The following is a 21,444-nucleotide window of genomic DNA, read 5'->3' as shown; positions in this document are numbered from 1 at the left end:
GCTAGAGATGAAGAAAGAAAAATAAAACAGAGAAGACGCTGTGGACAGTAGAGGAAGAGTCTAGAAAAATAAAACTATGATGAGACTTGAGAGGAGTGGGTCAGTGGGGATGGGGATACGTGTGTGGATGAAAAAAAACAAGAGAAAAAAAAAAAAAAAGGAAAAGAAACGTATGGACGGAAAGAAAGTAAAAAGAATAAAAAATCACAATTAAATTGTACTATAATATTTTCACAATATTTTACAATAAATATTAAGTAATAGGTTGTTATTAGTTAATATTGGTAAGTAAAAAAATAATTTTAATGGTGAATTTAAATTGGAATTAGTAATAATTTTTTATATAAATTTTATTGTGAAAATATTGCTAAAAATGTTGTAGACTTTTTCACTGCATCCGGAGACTTCTTTGTTGCTGCGTGCTTCAGTTATTTGCTGCCACAATATAATGCTTGCCTGCTGTCAAGCACTTCTCCTTGGGTTTTGTTATTTATTTAACTTTAACATAAATGCATGGAGTCAGATCTAACTTTTGATATTTTTTTTCTTAATTCTTGATAAATGGTGAACAGTGACTATTCAAATGGGCATAAAAAAAAAATATCCACAGTCAAATGGGCTTGGTCATGAGTAAATAAACTAATTTACCTCTTAACTATTTTATTGGGTTTCATAAAATAAAAATTATTGGGTGCTAAAGTATGCTTTGTCATGACTTAAAAATAATTTAAAAACTCAATAGCTATTTATGTTTTTTTAGAATTTAATAATTTTTATTTGTATTATGAAAGTTATGTTATAAAAAATACTATTTATGCTTGTTTTGGACTATTTTAGTCAATTTTTCTATTTTTTTTATTAATTTAATGTTTTATATATATTTAAAATAATTATTAAATTAATTATGACATCATCACGGTTTGACCTCGGTTCGACCTTAAAAACCTTGAACCTCTTCCTTTTACGGTTCAATGAACGGTCCGGGTCTGAAAACCTTGGCTGTAGCTGGAGGTGGGGCGAGAAGAATTGAAACTTATGACTCATTTCATGATTATTGTTCTTTATCATTAGGTTAAGAATTATTTTTTGCAAATTTTTTTTTTTTTTTGAGATTAGGTCAAGAAATTAGTGGTAGTCTTTTCTTCATTTTCTTCTTCTCTTTTTATTTTTTTTAATGTAGAAGGAATTCAAAGTAAGATCCCTTAATTATTTGAAAATAAAAGATTGTACCAATTAAGTTAACTAAAACTCACGGCAAAAATCCTTACCATTTATCCAAATGACACCAAGAACATTGATTACTTATTTGCATTAAGTTAATGACATAGCAAATTAATCTTGCAGTTTTTAAACTAACAAATTAAACTTTGAAATTTCAAAAAGTAATAAATTAAACCTTAGTCTATATTAAACTCCAAGACAATATCATTCTTCTCAAATGGATTGAAGTTAATTTGTTACTTTTTAAAGTATAGTGTTAAAATTAAATTTTCCCTTTACTGTTTTTTAAAAATATTAAGAAAAAAACCACCATCAACTTTTTATATTTACTATAGAGCGTGCCAATTGTGAATCATTCATAAGGGATTATGATCTAAAACTTTTAGGGTAGCTTTACTGTGGGATTTATAAAATCTTAAACATTAATTTTTAAACAAGTGAATTAAATTTTCCTATATCATCATAGTTTAAATAAATACCAAAATAGTGAATGTCGGAGTCTATTCAAATTTGATGAGTTGGTAAAATTTAATCAAGTCATTTTAAGATGGATGGAATGGACAATTTTTGGAAACTCCATGGTGAAATTACCCTAAAAGCTCTAGGGGATTTATTTTGTATTGATACTAGGCTGTTTTTTTTTTTTGGGGGGGGGGGGGGGGGGGGGGGGGAGGGGGAGGTGGTGAAATAGTACAAAAACCCTTCAGTAAAACACAAAACCCGACCCTTGAGTTTCTGATAATAACACCAAATCCGACTATGATGTTTTGTATGTAAACGGCTAATTGTATAATAATTAACCCCTTAGAGCTTTAGAGAATAACACAAAACCCCGATGTGTTATTGTTTCCTGTAAAATTATAGCTCTAAATATAGATATGCGTCATCATATGAGTAACTAATTATTTATTTTAATGGATGTTTAACAGGAAACATAAAACAAGATTACATGGGGTTAAGTTTTTCATTTAAAACTTCAAAGGGTTTTGTGTTTTAGCAAGAAACCAATTGGGGGGTTTTATGCATTTTTCTGATTTTTTTTTTTTTTTTCTGATTCTTTTTTAAAAGTGCATTCCAACTCATAACTCAACATTTAATATTCATTATCTGTGCTAATAGAGCAGCCATGACTGTTAACAACACACACAAGAAATTGAACAAAGTTTTCCTCCAAGCACATTACGTAGTGGTTCATAAGATCATCTATGTGTATTTATATTATTTCAATTAAACAAGTCATATCACTATTAAGCATGTCATATAACTATAAGTACAAGTGAATAATTTTTTAAGTTATCGTGTGAAGTAGGTTGAAGCAAATTTTTCTCGAACTAACTTTATTCAAAGAAAATTATTATCCAATTATAATCTATGTAGCACGGGTGCGTTTCGGGATTCGGGTGCGGGTGCGGGTGCGGGTGCGGGACTCGGCAATTTTTGAAAAAGGTGGGTGCGGGTGCGGCGGGACTCGGCGATTAAAAAATTATTAAAAATATTTTTATTTATATTTTTAATATATTGCTAAGCATACTTTTTTACATTATACAAATATATACCAAATTTAAGAGCAATAGACAATAGTAGATAATAACTAAAACATGATGTTCATAAATTAAACACAACCCACAAGATTGAAACTAAAACATTCATGATGTTCGGAAATTAGAATACAACTTGCAAATTTGAAACTAAAACAAAATAAAAGATCATCAACAAGACAATCAAATACTAGCATCAACATCAACATTAAACGGTGCGTTCTGGGTTTTTTTTTTTTTTTTTTTTTTTTTTTTTTTTAATTTCGGCCGTTTCGGCCTGAATCGGTCGTTTCGGCCGATATCGGCCGATATCCGCCGATATCGGCCGATATCCGCCGATACGGCCCGAGTCGGCCCGATTCGGCCCGAGTCGGAGCCGCATCGGCGCGAGTCGGCTTCGATCTCGAGTCTGCCACGTGGCAGGACTCGGTCGGACGCGGCCGGACGCGCGGGCAACGGCGTCCCTCGCGCGTCGCCGCGTCCGGCCGCGTCCGACGCGGGTGCGGCACCTCCGGTGCCGCGTCCGTGCTTCATAGATTATAATTCAAACTTTCTTTCTTGGATGAATATGAACATTTAGATGAATGTTATTTACAGTATGATTTGGTCAGTCCCTCGTATAAGGCAAGGCAGACTGATATAACCATATACCTAATAAATTTGAATAGTACTCCCAACAAAGTAGGCAGACCAAAATCAAAGTCCCTCATACAATAAGGGTCACGGAAAAAGAAAGTTTGAATCATGTACAGGTAGCATTTTTCTGGGCTTAAAATGTCTTTAACCCACCGCAGATAGTGGCATACGCCAATTTTTATAGTACTCCCAACAAAGTAGGCAAACCAAAATCAAAGCCCCTCATACAATAAGGGTCCATTTGGTTGGAGGAGTGGAAAAGTGGAAGGATAGAAAATTAATGGGAGGATGGAAAAATGAGAGGATATAAAAGATTTAGTTTTCCTTCGTGTGTGTTTGGTTGGAGGGTGGAAAACTCTTTTGTTTGGTTGAAAAGAAAAGTGGGAGGATAGAAAATGTAGTTTATATAAATTGACTATTATACCCTTGTTACATAATATGTAAGAAATAGATTTATTTGTACTCATTAGATAATATAAAATTTACCACATCATACATATAAATTTATATTATTATTTTTGTTATTATAATGTAAAAATTACAATAGTGTACACATAAATTTAACTGGGCAAAAGATTTTGTAACCAGGGTATTCCTATAACGTGGGCAACAAATAAGCTAAGCAATTCAACTGGGCAAAACTTATAAATCAAAACTTGCACTAATAATTTAATTGGGCAACTGGGCAAATCAACTTGCACGGACTTATATAAATCAAAACTTGCACTAATAATTTAACTGGGCAAATCAACTTGCACTAAAACTTGTATAAATCAAATCTTGCACTAATAACTTAACTAGGCAACTGGGCAACAAAAAGTTGGGCAATAAAAATGTGGTCAACAAACAGGTGAGATGAATAATGTGAGGATATTTGTGTAAAGTACATCATTCAGCACTTTTTCCTCCCCATTTTCCTTCCAAATTGGGAGGATAAAAAAAGGTGGGCCCAGAGCGAAATTTTTTCTCCCTATTTTCTATCTCTCTTGTTTTCTCTCTTGAACCAAACAGTGGAAAATGCCATTTTCCATTGTTTTGTTCAAGAGAGAAAACAAGAGAGACAGAAAGGCATTTTCCACTGTTTGGTTCAGGAGAGAAAACAAGAGAGACAGAAAATAGGGAGGAAAATTTTCCCTTCGGGCCCACCTTTTTTATTCCTCCCAATTTGGGAGAAAAATGGGGAGGAAAAAGTGCTGAATGATGTACTTTACACAAATATCCTCACTTCATTTATCTCACCTGTGACCTGATTACTTTGTTGACCACGTTTTTGTTGCCCACCTTTTTGTTGCCCAATTGTCCAGTTAAGTTATTAGTGCAAGATTTGATTTATACAAGTTTTAGTACAAGTTGATTTGCCCAGTTAAATTATTAGTGCAAGTTTTGATTTATATAAATTCTTGCAAGTTTTAGTGCAAGTTGATTTGCCCCGTTGCCCAATTAAATTATTAGTGCAATTTTTGATTTATAAGTTTTGCCCAGTTGAATTGCTTAGCTTTTTTGTTGCCCATGTTATATGAATACCCTGGTTACAAAATCTTTTGCCCAGTTAAATTTATATGTACACTATTGTAATTTTTACATTATAATAATATAAATTTATATGTATGATGTGGTAAATTTTATATTATTTAATGAGTACAAATAAATCTATTTCTTACATATTATGTAACAAAGGTATTATAGTCAATTTATATAAACTACATTTTCTATCTTCTCATTTTTCTTTTCAACCAAACAAAAGAGTTTTTCACCCTTCCACTTTTCCACCCCTCCAACCAAATACACCTGAGGAAAAACTAAATATTTTATATCCTCCCACTTTTCCATCCTTCCATTAATTTTTTATCTTTCCACTTTTTTACGAACCTTAAGGGTCATGGAAAAAGAAAGTTTAAATCATGTACAGGTAGCATTTTTCTGGGCTTAAAATGTCTTTAACCCTTTCGGGTAAGTCAACAGTCAACACGACATATACAACAATGGAATTTTAAGCCCATTTGTTTGGTTGTGGTCATATCGTCTACACGTTTGTTTGATGAAAAAAGTTTCCAAAAAATGCAATTGTTTTTTTTGGTTAAAGATTGAGTCGTTTTGCTTGTGCTTTGGTTTGATTGTGAATTTGGAATAAGGCAATTTTTTTTTTTTTTTTTTATTTTTTTTTTTATGTTATTTGACTCGTAGGAAAAATGAAAATCAATGATATTTGTTGTAATTTCAATAATTATATGATTAAAAACTTTCATTTGTGAAAGTATATCTCAAATATGGGAATTCAGGAGCCTCAAATGGAAAAATATCAAGGGAGTCAATACCGTACCGGAGGCTGTACCAGTTTGGTCAGCAATATGATATATTTCGAATACCGATCAATACCAATGTATCGTTTCGGGTTTACCACAAAATAATATATATATATATATATATATTCATAACATTTAAAATAAATAAATTTAGTATCCTTTTAATAATTTTTTTACTAGTATATTTTTTTGTAATTACTAATATACTAATTAAGCTTATAAGTTATAAGTAGTAGATAAGAAGAAAAAAAAAAGTACAAAATGAAGCTATGGTGACATCACTGACGTGTCTGGGTAGGGAAGTTGTTAGTGAGGAAATATTTTCTTTTTTGTCAAAGGTTAAAAAAATTAAATAATATAAAAACTATGGCTTCAAATGAAAGAATCAAGAAACAATAAATACATCACCAGTTTTCTTATCTTTTCACTCACTGATACTGATGCATTTTTTACTTTTTCCTCTCCACACATTTCTCTCTCTCACAATCACTGGCATTCACATCTTTCAATAAGAAAACTATTGATATACTCTTTTACAATTTCTTCTCCACTTTCAAATTTCAAACGATTTTAGCTCTCTCTTCTTAGCTTTGTCTTTTGAGCTTTCAATTTTGTCTCATTTCTCTCGTTCATATTACTGCTTGTGTCATCGTCCATCACCACTCAAGATTCAGTTAGAGGCCGTTGGCTTCAGTGAAAAAAGAGATGGTGAGTGCATGAGGTGATTCTAACTTCATTTTGCAAAGCTATTGTGCATTTTTCTTTCAATTTTCTCTTTCTTTCTGCTGGGTTTTTTTAGCTTACTCAGATTTGCACCATCCCGCCCCTAAAAAAAAAAACTACCAAAATTGCCAAAATAGGAAAGAAAAAGAAGGAAGGCATTTCGTTTTTTGGCCCGATATCCATTTACCAGCCGAAACAGCCGGATTTCACCGATACGGCCAGTATTTTTTCCGGTACGAAACAAAGGGGCTATCTGTACCGGTTTACTATCCGGTATGGTACATAATTGACTTCCTTGAAAAATATACCCCAAATTTGAAAACTATTAAAAAAAAAAATCAAGTGGAAAAGTAGTTAATTTGAGAAAAAAATAAAAGGTCATTTAGAAAAAAAAAAACAAAAAAATCATTCATCATTCAATGTTAATCAATAATTGGTAATTAGAAGATAATGAGGTGGAAGGCTAAATTTTGCACCCTAAACTTTTCAAATGTACATTTTGCACCATACTATAACCTTTGTTACACTTTGCACCCTGATGTTAAGTTTGCCATTAACTTGAATGGAAAACTATGACATCACATGAAAATACCAAATTGTCACTGTCAATACCATATTTTGTTCAACCCCGATTCACGCATCAAAACAAAGGCCAAAAAAATTAAAAAAAAATGCAAAAATCATGAATTTCAAAGGCAAAAAGGGTAAAAATAAGTACATGTTTGAATGGTAAATAAAAAAGTCAACATTTGAAAAATCCATTTTACATCAATTAAGACCAAAATCAAAGGGTATATTTTTTTATTCAAAACGATAATTTACAGGCCAAAATTAGAGTTAAAATGGATGAGATATCACCAAAATACCGAAACTCTTATAAAACCTTCACTTTATTTTTCAGGAAAACCAGCAATTTTTTACCTAATTTTGCGCAATAAATTGTACCAATTGGGCGAGAACTGTGTCAGGGTCATATTTTCTATGTAATTGAATAATAATTTAACAAAACACACTTTACTTGTAATTAGATAGATTAAGATAGGTTTAATGTATGAAGAAGTACATTGTTCAAACATATCAAGTGGTATCATTAAAGACATAAAGTTTGATTCAAGAAACAAATAAAGAAAAGTTGTTTCATTAAAGCTTGACACAAGCTTGATCTGTTGAGAACTACAAATTCAGAATTCTCAGATCTAAATTTTAGCCTATGATGACTTGAATGATTAGGGTTTCTCTCTCTACAACCCTAGTCATATATAAGGCTTATTTTAAAAGTCATAAAGTACGTAAACAGAGGCCTAAAACTCATATACTCTGTGTAAAGCTACTACATTTGTACACATTAGGGTTTTGTAACCAAGTACTTTCTGATCTTCATTGTTTATGAAGTGAAGAACTTTGCAGCCAACAACAATTAATTAAGTTGCTGGAGTTAGTCACGTGCTAGGATCTGTATAAAGGAATTAATTATAGATTGGAGATTTGTGTAAAGCAAAGAAGTCAACTACAAGATCAAGTTCAATTGGGTATTGAAGCAAAGGTTCAACTATGGGTTTGTTTTTTGGGATGATCAGGGTAGTAATATTTAGTTGTGTTAGGTTCTAAGGATTTAGGATCTAAATGTATTAGAATTTCAATTTGTATTATGTTGACAAACCATGATCAAAACATAGAGTCTAGTTTTAGGCTTGTTCAAAGTATGTTTATTTGTAAAATTAGAATCGAGTGATTGCAGAATTTATTGGACTAAATCTACAAGGCTCAATCGATCGAAAATTAGACTTGATCGATTGAACCACGTGCAGATTTATTTTTCTGTAAAATTCCAGTTTAGCCCAAACTCTACTTAAACGTATTAGGGTTCAAGTAAAACACTCCTATATATAAAGGAAACCCTAAAACGTTTTTATAAGTTTTTTTAGAGAGATTTGAGTGCCTCTTGTGCCTCTTTTGTATTTATGATTTTGTACCCAAAAGCTCTCTAAGGTTGCTCTTTATGCTATGTGTGTGAATCTTCTGTGAGATCTAGAGGTGGTTGCCTTCACATACACTTAGGGTTTCCAAGATTCAAGAGCTTAAAGATAAACAAGCGAGGGTGCTTGGACTTGCTGGGAATTCAAGAAAGAAGCAGTCCGTGGACTTGGAGCTGTCACGTGGTCATGGTAGTAGGTTTCCTACTCGACGTAGCAATAGGATGTTAGTGGTCTAAGTCACTATTGTGTAAACTTCAATTCTTTCATAGTGGATTCATTTTTACCTTAAGGATAGCTAGGTTAAATCCTCTCCAGGTTTTTTACCGGTTTGGTTTTCCTAGGTTATCATTTTGTTGTGTTCTTTATTTTATGCACTGTACAATAATATGATTTATATGTATTAACTTAGATCTGCATAATTTACCTAAGTCAATCACTTGGCTAAATAACTAGGTTAATCTGGTTGTGTTTAAGGGGTATAAAAACAAACAAGTGTTATCAGAGCAGGTAGCTCTTTTGTTTTAGATCTTTTGATCTAAGAGCTGATCCTTGACTCCTGTTGTCATGGATAATTTGAAGTGTCTTTTTGATCATGTTTCTGCTCATGCTTTTGTTGATCTTATTGATGCCTGTGAAACTCTCCGTAAGGAATTATTAAAATCTATGAAAACTGCTAAGAAATTCAAGGAAAAGTTAAAATTGGCTAATCTTGAAAAAGAGGAATTGGTCGTTAGATTAGATGAATCTAATGAAAAGAATGAATTTTTGAGAAATCAAATTTCCTCTCAAGATGAGAAGATGAAAAGCTTGGAACAAGAGTTAGTTGAATCTAAAGCTAAAATTGAAAATTTGACTAGTACCAAGCCTGCTATTGATAATAGAAGTGTTTCTATTTCTCTTAAGCCTAAAACTGAGAAAGTTTATATCCCTCCTTTCAAGAGAAATAATAAAGAAAATGCTTATTTTGCTAAGTTAGACAAAGGTAAAAGTTCTAATGTAGACGTTGAAATTTCCAAACCTATGTCTAAACCTAATGTTAGAAAGCATAATAAATCTATTTGTGTGCTTACCTGTCACCTTTGTGGTGTTGTTGGTCATATTAGACCAAATTGTTCTTTGTTGAGGCAAAAACTAAAATTTAAGACTAGATTTGCTGTTAGGAATATTGATGTTCCTAAATTTGTTCCTGTTTGTCACTTTTGTGTGTCTCCGGTCACATTTGTCCTAATTGTTATAAATTGAAATTTAAACATTCTGTGTTTCAATCTAGGATATGTGATGATATTTCTCCTGCCATAAGTCCATATAAATTGTTTCATATTCTTTTGAAAAATTTGAGCTTGTTGGCTTGTGAAAGGAATTTGTAGGATTTTATCTTTCTCAGGAAATTGGTGTAATCCCTCAAATACACTTTGCTTCTCATGGATTTTCACCTACAAAGCCGAAGACTCATGCTATATGGGTGAGAAAAGATTCTTTAAGGTTAGTGTTGTTTACTTGTCTGTGATTTATTTCTTTCAATTAATTGTGGACATGTTTTCTTTTAGTTTTTGGTTGTTTTATTTTCTTAGGATTTTTTTTAAAAAAAAAAAAAAAAAATCCAAAAACATTGAAAATTTTCAAAAAGACAAAAATATTTTATTTTTTCTCTAGTTTTAATTTTCTTGAGGATTACATGAATTATGATATCTCTCTCTTGATTTAGAACATGCATGACATTGTGGAGAAACTTGAATAGTCTATATTATATAAGTACTAAGTTATTTTTGATTTTGTGTGAGTATGTACTATTTGTACATGTACTCATGGGTTAATTAAGAAATTGATATTTCTTGTTTGTGTACCCTCTATAGCTTAGTTAAGCACTATCATGCATAGCTTTGCATTGATCATTTAGTATAATGTGTGCCTTTTGTTTTTGGTCATAAATTTTTTTTTTTTTTAAACCAAAAAGATTTTTATGTTTTGTATTTCACATCTTGGATTTATAATCAAGGATTGGGCAATTTATCTTTACATAACATGTTTATGTACCTGGTTTAGCTTGGATGAGCTTATTTATTGCACTTTACTAGTTTGACCTTTGTAGTGCATGTTGTGTGGAAAGATGTTTATAGTTTTTGATTACTTTACCTTGATCTTGAAGTCATATGCCTTTGATTGTTGGACTTGAACTTATTGAGAAAGGTATAAATAACCATCTTACTACTGTTTACTAGCCAATCATGAACACCTTATGCATATCGTAAGATTTTGTGCTTGAGAAAGTGTAGTACATGCACAAAAAGAACAAAAGGTGTAGCCTCAATTTAAATGCTAAAATTGGTGTGTACATTATTGGGCTATAATTAATTAACAATCAAATAAAATTGGTGTTTATATTATCTTGGCTATTTTAATAAGTTTCTAATCAAATAAAATTGGTGTGTACATTATGAGGCAAATCAAGAAATTTACATGATTACAAGCTTGTTTTCTAGTAGATGTGGGAGTTATATGATGTAACTCTTTAGGTGATAGTCTCTTTCAAATTCTATGTGATGAATTTTGTAAAATTTGTGCTTGATTACTATTTACATATCACCTCACATGTATCTCAAGTTTTTGCTAGTTGCACACACTACACAAGTTACTATTTGCTAAATTTTGTACATGTTATTGTGTGTGATTTTGGCTTGGCCAACCAAGTTTGAAAATTCCTTGATTTTGATGCAAAATGTGTTTAAAGTTTGAGATTTGAGAACAAATTGATTGAAAATCTTGTTTTTGGAAGATCTGGGTTAAATTCAAGGGTTTGTAAAAAACTTTTCATCTCATACTCATGCATTTTATTCACATAACATTGTGCTTTGAGGAGTTTCTGCATTAAAATGCTTTGTTTTTCAAAAAATTGATTTTTCTAGATTTTCGATCGATCGAAACTGTCTCTCGACTGATTGAAATTGCGATAACAATTTTTGGTTAGAATTTGCTTGGCTCGATTGGTATTTGATCAATGCTCGATTAATCGAAATTGAAAAATTTTCAGTTTCTAAATTTTTGACCAATTTTTTTTCATGCATCATTTATGTTTAGGATTCACATGCATTGCATTGATTTTTTGTATCCATCTTGCAGTTTTGCAGTCATGTCTCTAATTGTTTTCACACATAACATGCATACACTTTGCTAAATTGGGTACTCAACTTGATTTAAAAATTGATTGATTAATTTTTTGAGCTATGTACTTTTTAATATATGCTATTTTTGTGTGAACTGCAGAAAATATTTTTCTTAAGAGATATGATGGATAATCAATGTGCAAATATTTTCTCCACTTATGCAATTGTTTATGGGTCACATAGTGTCATGTTTGCATTTATTGAAAGAGAGAATATTTTTCTTCATTTGTATCCTCAACTTAGTTTTTAAGTTTGGTTTGTGTCTTTTTACTTTTCCCTTCCTCCTGAATTTTCCCCAAAACTGTTTTTCCCAAAACTTGTTTTGTTTTTCCTATTTTTATAGGGGGAGAAGCTTGTTTTTTAACCTTCGTTGTTCATAGGGGGAGTTGTCTCTATTTTCTATAGAGTTGAATTGTCTTGTGTTCCCTTAATTCTCTATTTTCTCTTACCTTTTGTTGCGTATGTTTTTTAATGTGGGCAACAATGCGTTGTCTTTGTCAATACATGACAAAAAGGGGGAGATTTAGATGAAATGTGGGAATATGTGGGGATCTTGTTTGTTTTGTTTAGGAGTTGAAATTGTTTTTGAAAGGGGGATTTTTTTTTTTTTTTTTTTTTTTTTTTGTGTATCTAACTTAGGAGGAGAGTTAGTTTGCATATTTGTTATTTGCTTTAGTTTGTTTATTTTGTTTTACTTGTATTTTCCACACATGTGTTTATGCGTTTGTTAAGTGTTTCAAGAATATACAGGTTGATTCAGTTGTGCTACTGTCTACATTTGCAACTGATAGATAGTAGTTAGGTTGAATTGTATTTGGGCTATTTGTAACTTTGAGCATTTCATATTTGTGATGTGTTTTTTCACGGATTGCCTAAGGGGGAGTTTGTTAGGTTCTAAGGATTTAGGATCTAAATGTATTAGAACTTCAATTTGTATTATGTTGGCAAACCATGATTAAAACATAGAATCTAGGTTTAGGCTTGCTCAAAGTATGTTTATTTGTAAAATTGGAATCGAGTGATTGCAGAATTTATTGGACTAAATCTGCAAGGCTCGATCGATTGAAAATTAGACTCGATCGATCGAACCATATGTAGATTTATTTTTCTGTAGAATTCCAGTTCAGCCCAAACTCTACTTAAACATATTAGGGTTTAAGTAAAACACTCCTATATATAAAAGAAACCAAAAACGTTTTTATAAGTTTTTTTAGAGAGATTTGAGTGCCTCTTGTGCCTCTTTTGTATTTAAGGTTTTATACCTAAAAAGCTCTCTAAGGTTGCTCTTTATGTTGTGTGTGTGAATCTTTTGTGAGATCTAGAGATGGCTTCCTTCACATACACTTAGGGTTTCCAAGATTCAAGATTATGTCAGGAACTTGGTGATCAGTTCAGTTGCTGATTCAAGAGCTTAAAGATACACAAGCGGGGGTGCTTGTACTTGCTGGGAATTCAAGAAAGAAGTAGTCCGTGGACTCGGAGTTGTCACGTGGTCGTGGTAGTAAGTTTCCTACTCGAGGTAGTAATAGGATGTTAGTGGTCTAAGTCGCTATTGTGTAAACTTCAATTCTTTCATAGTGGATTCAGTTTTACCTTGAGGATAGCTAGGTTAAATCCTCCCCAAGTTTTTTTACCGGTTTGGTTTTCCTAAGTTATCATTTTGTTGTGTTCTTTATTTTCCGCACTTTACAATAATATGATTTATATGTGTTAACCTAGATCTGCATAATTTACCTAAGTTAATCACTTGGCTAAATAACTAGGTTAATCTGGTTGTGTTTAAGGGGTCTAAAAACAAACAAGTAGTGTTTTCTTGGGAGTGGTGACCTTAAATTCATCTGGTGGGGTTTTTGCTTTGTGAGAGGTTTTTCCCATTTGTCAACATATCGCTGTGTTATTATTATTATTATTATTTTTTGCTGCATTTATTTTATTTGATGATTTGTTGGTAGCTCCACGATTTGAATGTAATTTGACCTAATTAATCAACTTGGGTAATTGAATTAATTAATCGGGATGAATCTATTTTAACCCAACAAGTGGTATCATAGCGGGCACACTCTGATTAGGTTTTAATCTTTGCTGTGTGATCCATTGACCCCTGTTGTCATGGATACACATTGCATGAAAAAATCTTTTTCTAATAGTCTTTCTTGTGATACTAACATTGATGCTCTTCAGTTTCTTAGGATTTGTAAGTCTGACACTTATTTTGAAATTGATGTTTTTGTTTGTTTAAAAAGATTTGTGTATGGATGATTTATTGAAATCAGAACAGGTAACAGAACAATTGATTCTTGAAAAATGCAAACTTCAAGGAAGACTAGACTGTCTCAAAAGGTGCTTATGTAGGGCCACCGGTAAAAGAAAGACAAGAGCTCGGTTAAAGTTATCTAAAAGAGGTTACAAAGAAAGAACCTTGTCATATGATTTGGCTAATTATGGACACAACGGGGGAGTTGCCACCTAGTTTTTGCAATGGTTTAGGACATATATATAACATCCTCTTGAAGAAGGACCTTTTTGATCTTACTATCATAGATATGAGTTCAGAGTTAAGGTACAGTCTTGGGAAGGTGTTAGGCAGCTAAAACTATCCAACCCTAAGGTTGGCTTCCTCTCATTGTGTCTTATGTCTTAATCTCATTAAAGGCGCACTCAAAATTGTTATTCTAAACTAAAACACACACTAGCATTCATCTAACAATCAACATGGCATCAAGCATCCCTAACCCTACATCTATCACACTTGTCATTCAACCCTAACATATATCTATCATGGCATATCAATCAAACCTAGCATACATCTAGCATGACATCTCATATTGAAGCATAAACCCTAGCATTCATCTAGCATCGTATCACATATCTCATCCAAGGTAGCAACATCATGTTAAGTCAAAAACATAAACATGGCAACATCAAAGGATCATATTGGAAGCATTAAGAGCATCAAGAATACATTATCCAACCAAACATGTTCATATTCATCACCTAGGCATGTTATCAAAAAATATGCATGTACATATAAATGCATGACTTACCTCACTTATCTTACTGCAACTCAGCACTTATGACATCAATGCATGAGCATGTGAAAGTGGGTTCATGGTAACAAAGTGAGAAAACAAAAGATAAAGCCCAATTTAAGCATGTTAAAGGCAAATCAATAATAAACATATGAAACAAAGACTCAAACTCATGCATATGTATAAGAAAGGATTAAAACAGAAGCATAACATGTGAACAAAGCCAAGAAAATAAGGCAGAAACCTGAATTAGGGTTTCTAGGCAACGACTTGTGTGCACATACACAAGTCTGTGTACACAGGTCAAAACTTGTGTGCATAGGATTTGACTAGCACACGCATGCATGATGCATGCGTGCGCAAGGTTGTTCAAAAATCTTAAGCCAAAAACACAGAAAGCATAAAAAGTAGAACAAAACTTAAAACTATAAATCTAACAACCTATCATGCTTAAAACATAAGGAAAATATAAACCTACTCTAAACAAACATTATAAAGCATAAACAATGCAAATAAACAAGATCAAAACATTAAAGAAAATGGCAGAAATGAAAAGAAAAGTTAGAACTCAATACCTCAAACAATAAGCTTTGTAAGCTTGATTTTGACTGTTCCCCCTAGTCAAATCTATTCACAATCAATAAAAAGTGATTAGTAAACTTTAAAACTCAAAGATCAAGGCCAAAAAAGGCCCCAACCAAATAAAATTGGCTTGAGGATATTTTGTGAAAACTCCCTCTTTGATTCACTATTTCTATTGAATCTTAGGTTTTTCTTTAGGATTTTCTCTGTGTTTTGAAAATATACCATGTAAGGCTATTTATATTGTGAAAATGGAGGTTTGGAACGGCTCCTAGACAATGTGGGATTCATTCCAAACCTCAGTTTTTAATGCAGAAAACATGTCTTTCATAAGTTTCTAAAACCCTACTTGCATGCTTAGGCTCGTGCTTGCGTATACAGGCTTTGAGGCTGAGTACACAGGTTCATGCCTGCATACATAGGCCGATGGGTTTCTTTAGCCTTTATTTTCCAAAAATAAATTTATTTGCTCATAAAAAGTTTATATTTTTTATTTCATTTTTACACATCTCAAGTCAATTTGCAATCTGATTGGACCCTACACCAACCTTGAGCCTTAGAATTTCAGCATCATTGGGGAACAGGGTCCCGAGTCATAAGGGTATAAAATGTGGTGTCTACACTAATAAACATGAAGTGTGTTTTATGATGCATACCGCACTTAAAGAAATGGACACCTGTCTATGGTATCTTGATAGTAGATGTTCAAGACATATGACTGGAGACCGTTCTCTCTTTAAAACATTTGAACCGAAAAAAGGTTGCAATGTTGCATTTGATGATGGAAGCAAATTTCAAATAAAAGGAAAGGAAATTATCTCCTTGCCTAGATTACATTGCAAATGTTTTATATGAAAAAGGGTTGATAGTGAATTTGCTAAGCATAAGTCAAATTTGTGATTAAGACTTTATGGTAGTGTTCTCCAAAGGAAAATGTCTAGTACTTAATGAATTAGGCAAACTACTTATTGGTTGAATTCATACTCTGGATAATTGCTATGGTATTGTTCCAAATGCTGAAATAGTCTGTAATAGCATTCAGATGACTAATGAAGATTTATGGCACCAAAGGATGGGACATGCTAGCTACAAGCAACTATCAATAGTGTCTATGAAGAAAGATGTATTAGGCATCCCCAAGCTTGTTAAAGTTGATAATGCTATATGTGGACCACGTCAACTTGGAAAACAGACAAGAGCTCATCATCATGCGACCTTGACCACAACCATAGCAAGACCACTTGAACTACTCCATATTGATCTTATAGGTCTTGCTAGAATAGAATCTTTGGAAGGAAAGATATACATCATGATTGGGGTAAATGACTTTACCAAATTCATGTGGGCAATTTTGCTAAGATCTAAGTCTGAAGCACCTCAATAAATAGAAACCTTGTGTAAAAGATTGCAGAATGAGAAAAGAGTGAGTGTAAATCACCTTCAGAGTGATCATGGAAGAGAGTTTGAAAACTCTCAACTAGAGCAATTCTGCACTGAAGATGGCATAGCTCAAGAATTCTCTGCTCCTATTACTCCTCAACAAAATGAAGTAGTTAAGAGGAAGAATAGAGTCATTTAGGAGATGGTTAGAGCTATGATGCATAACAAGGATGTTGCTAAAAACTTGTGGGGGGTGAAGATATGAACACTGCATGTCATATTATGAATAAAGTGTACTTTATACCAAGAACAAAGAAAACTCCATATGAGCTGTGGAAAGGAAGAAAACTAAATGTGAAGTATTTCAGAATATTTGGTAGCGCTTGCTCCATCTTGAAAGACAACGAAAATGTAGGAAAATTTGACACATGAAGTGATGAAGGAATTTTTCTTGCCTACTCTTCCTCCAGCAAGGCTTACAGAGTTTTCAATAAAAGGAGGTTGATCAATTGCCAAAATCTACTTTTCCTTTAGCACCTGAGAGTGACAAAGTTGAAGAAGATCCTTCTCCTCCTTTGACACCAAGTTTTGCTCAATCAACTAATAACAATCCTATTGAAGATACTCCAAAACCAACCACTCCTTCTCCACCTGTTGGTCACATGGAAAGAGAACCTTCATCAAGAATTATATTGAATCATCCTTTATATGCGATTGTTGAGAATATTAATGAATTAAACATGAGGAAGCGAATAGTTGATAAGTTTGTGGCTAACTTTGTGTCTTATTCATGCTATTTGTCTCAAGTTGAACCTACAAAGGTAAAAGAAGCACTTCGAGATGAAAGCAGGGTGGAAGCTATGTATGATGAACTTCATCAATTTCAGAGAAATGGTGTTTGGACTCTTGTTCCAAGACCAGAAGTTGCTAACATCATCGGCACAAAATGGATCTTCTGTAATAAAACTAATAAGGAAGGAAATGTCATTTGAAATAAAGTTAGACTTGTTGTTCAAGGCTACACTCAAGTTGAAGGGGTTGATTTTGATAAGACGTTTGCACTTGTGGCTTGTATTGAATCCATACGGATTTTACTTACTCTAGCTTGTCATCTTAAATTCAAGTTGTATCAAATGGATGTCAAGAGTGCCTTCTTGAATGGGTTTCAAAAGGAGGAAGTCTATGTATCACAACTCAAGGGATTTGTTAATCCAAATTATCCCAATCATGTGCTTTATTTGAAGAAGGCACTATATGGCTTGAAGTAAGCACCAAGGGTGTGGTATGATCAACTGACAGAATATTTGGTGGACAATGGATTTTCAAGAGGACAAGCAGATAGAACCCTGTTCATCAAGAAGCTAGATGGAGAGTTGGTTATAGCCCAAGTATATGTCGACGACATCATCTTCACGTCTACAAAAGATGACCTTGCACACTCCTTCTCCAGCATAATGCAGGCTGAATTCGAGATGAGCATGATAGGAGAGTTAAACTACTTCCTTGGTCTTCAAATTCGGCAAAATGACTAAGGTATCTTCATCTCTTAATCTAAATATGCAAATAATCTTGTAAAGAAATTTGGTTTAAAGTTTGCTAGCTCTGCTAGAACTCCCATGAGTCCAAATATTAAACTCATTGTTGACTTGTTAGGCGAAAGTGTAGATCCTACGTTGTATAGAAGCATGATAGGTAATCTTCTTTACCTTACTGCTAGTAGGCTTGACATTAGTTACAATGTTGAAGTGTGTGCTCGATATCAAGCCAACCCTAAAGAGTTTCAAGTGACTGCTGTTAAGCATATTATCAAATATGTTAAATCAACTAGTAACTTTGTTGTCTGGTATGATAAGGACACTAATGATGTGTTGGCTGGGTATTTTGATGTTGATTGGGCTAATAATTCTAATGATTGTAAGAGCACATCTAGTGGGTGTTTTTTCTTAGGAAATAATCTTCTCTATTGGATGAATAAGAAGCAAAAATCTATTTCTCTCTCCACTATTGAGGCAAAATACATTGTTGTCGGTAGTTGTTGTACTCAACTCCTTTGGATGTAGAAACTTCTTCTTGATTATGGTATTTATCAAAAAAATCTCACCCTATATTGTGACAATTCCAGTGCCATAAATATCTCTAAAAATCATGTTCAACACTCTTGAACTAAACATATTGAGATCTGACATTACTTCATTCGTAAGTTGGTTAAAGATGGCATTCTCACTCTTGAGTTCATTAACACTGATGATAAAAAAAGCTGATCTTTTCACAAAACTTTTGGATGGTCGTCAGTTTCAATTATTACACCAAAACATTGGTGTAATTTCTTTGGAGTAATCTTTCTTCTTCATCTTCATGCATCTGCATCAAGTTTTTATTGCTTTTTAATATGCTTGTTTTTTTTTTCTTTGTTTAATGCTTTCAATAAAAAAAAAGGGGTGGGTTCCAGTTAGCTCAACTGGTAAAGTCTCTGATGGTTGTATAAGAGATCTGGGGTTCAATCCCCGCCTACACCAAAAAACTGATTGGTGTCTTGGTCTGATAATAAAGAGCTATTATCAGGAGCGGACGCCATAGGTTAAAACTCTCTCAAAAAAAAATAAAAAAAAAAGGGAAAAATATGAAAAATATAAAAACAGTGTATGTTTGTGTATACTGGTACTTGTGTACTTTTGGATGGCCATTGAAATAAGGTTTTTTAACTTTGTATCTCTTGTATCTTAGATTGCTCATTGTGTGATTTGTATGATTTGGTTAATCTTTAACCATTCATATTTATATTACTCTTTTTTACGGGAATGAATAAAAAATCCTAAGACAAAGGTATAAATAACCATCTCACCACTAAAACTTGTCAATCATACAATATCTGTGTGCAATTCAAAAAAGTTGTGTTCGGTAAAGTATAGCACTTGCACAAGAAGAAAAAGATGTTTGGCTAACATATATGGGTATTTCTTTTCTCTCTCATATGCCCATGCATGATATGCCTTTTATACTTAAAAAAGAAAAATATGAAAAGAACATGAAAACTAAAAGAATTAAAATGCTTTTATACATGGTTGCAAGTGTGTTTCTAGGAGACGTAGGAGTTATATGATGTACGTCAAAGGTGATGGTTCCCATAAACAGTTATGATTATGTGTGAATGAATTCTGATTCTCCTATATCATTATTCTCATATGATGAAAAAATTGTGCTTTCTTACAAAGGTTTCACACACAACAAGCAATTCTTTGCTACTCTTGAAACTATTGTACAAGTACAATGTGATTTGGCCATCACAAGGAATACATGTGGTAGTATATACTCACTAAATTGTCTTGACTTGTTTTTGAAAATAAAATTGGGTAGACTTGTTTAGTGTTTTGGATCTTGGAATTCTTTGCATCTAGAGTTTTTTTTTTTTTTTTTTAGAGCTTAACATGCTTCTTTGTTGTTTAGTGTGGGGTTTATCTTGTTTGCATTCATATCATGTATTTTCTCCCTTGAAAAATCATGTTTCTATGCTGTTCGATACACACAGGCCTCTTCTATCGACGTTTTTTGGGTTTTCTCGATACCTCTTGAAACCTAACCCAATCCATTGAGCAAAATTCTTGAACTTTCTGTCTGCTCGACACCTTCTTGACACCTCCTCAATACATTGAAGTCTTTTGCTGTCGACACCTCCTCGATACCTCTTGATCTATCGATTTTTTTTTTCTCGACACCAACTCGATCTATCAAGAAGCTTGTTTCAATATATACTCGAGGTTCAACCCGGTTTTGCTCAAACTTAGTCATCTTGATACTTTTCTCTTCTCTCTCTATCCAAACCCCTCATTTTCACAAAAATCCTTCTTCCTTTCAAGACTTCGGCCCATTCCAAGCTCAAATCTGTTAGTATGTGCTCTAAATCTCTTCCTTTCTCCATTTTCATGCATTTTTAACCTAGGTTTCAATTTTTTTTTGGAAAAATTTGGGGTTTTTAAGTTTTTGTGAAAATTTTTGGGTTGGGTTTTGTTGTAATGATCTCACATGTTCATGCATTGCATTCTCTAGCATTATAATCATATTTTTAGGCATTCTAGGTTGTGTGCTTGATTATAAAATGTGAGTGTTGTAGTTCAGATTGGATTTTTGCCTTTGATGCAATTTATTTTTGCACACAACAAGCTTATGTATTATCATGCATTGCTCATTTCCTTTCTTTCTTTCCTAAGCATTGCTTCCTCTTGTGTTTACTTTTTACTCTTTCCCTTAGTTTCCTACCATGGCACCTGAGAAATCTATTCATTCGAAGAACCTGATATCTCGTTGTGGTTCTTCCTCTTCTTCTACTCTTCCCATTGGAGATAGGTTTCGTGATTCATAATCCCAAAAGGATTTTGAGGAGAACTTTTGAGATAGGGCGATTCACTTGAAACACCATGTCATTTTGTTTGACTTTCTAAACACTCCTCTACCTAGTGCGTTTAACTTTCGAGGTTGGGAATCTCTTTGCTAGAAACCCTTTAGATGTCCTCGCGTGTTTATACAGGAGTTTTACTCTAACATATATGCCATTGATACTTCTATTCCCCAGTTTACTACGATACATGTATCATAGTTATACCGGACCTCATCATTGATGACATGTCCCTAGGGTAGCTCATCCAAACTATCCTAGTCATCTTATCTCTGTTCTATCTCTCAAGACAAGCTGGCCTCACATTTTTGTGAGCAGCCTATGTCATGGGGTGATACTCTTAATTTCACCACCCATGACTTCGCTAAGGGTCCAAGGATCCTTAATATGGTGATGACCTTTGTACTCATTCCACGGTCACACTATAACACCATCACTAAGCCTCATGCCTATTTTATTTTCTCTCTCTTGGATGGTCTCTCTATATACTTTCCTTTACATATGA

The sequence above is a fragment of the Quercus robur genome, chromosome 5, assembly GCF_932294415.1.
Source record: "Quercus robur chromosome 5, dhQueRobu3.1, whole genome shotgun sequence".
NCBI classification, from domain to species: Eukaryota; Viridiplantae; Streptophyta; class Magnoliopsida; order Fagales; family Fagaceae; genus Quercus; species Quercus robur.
Note: the sequence above shows the minus strand (reverse complement) of the source record.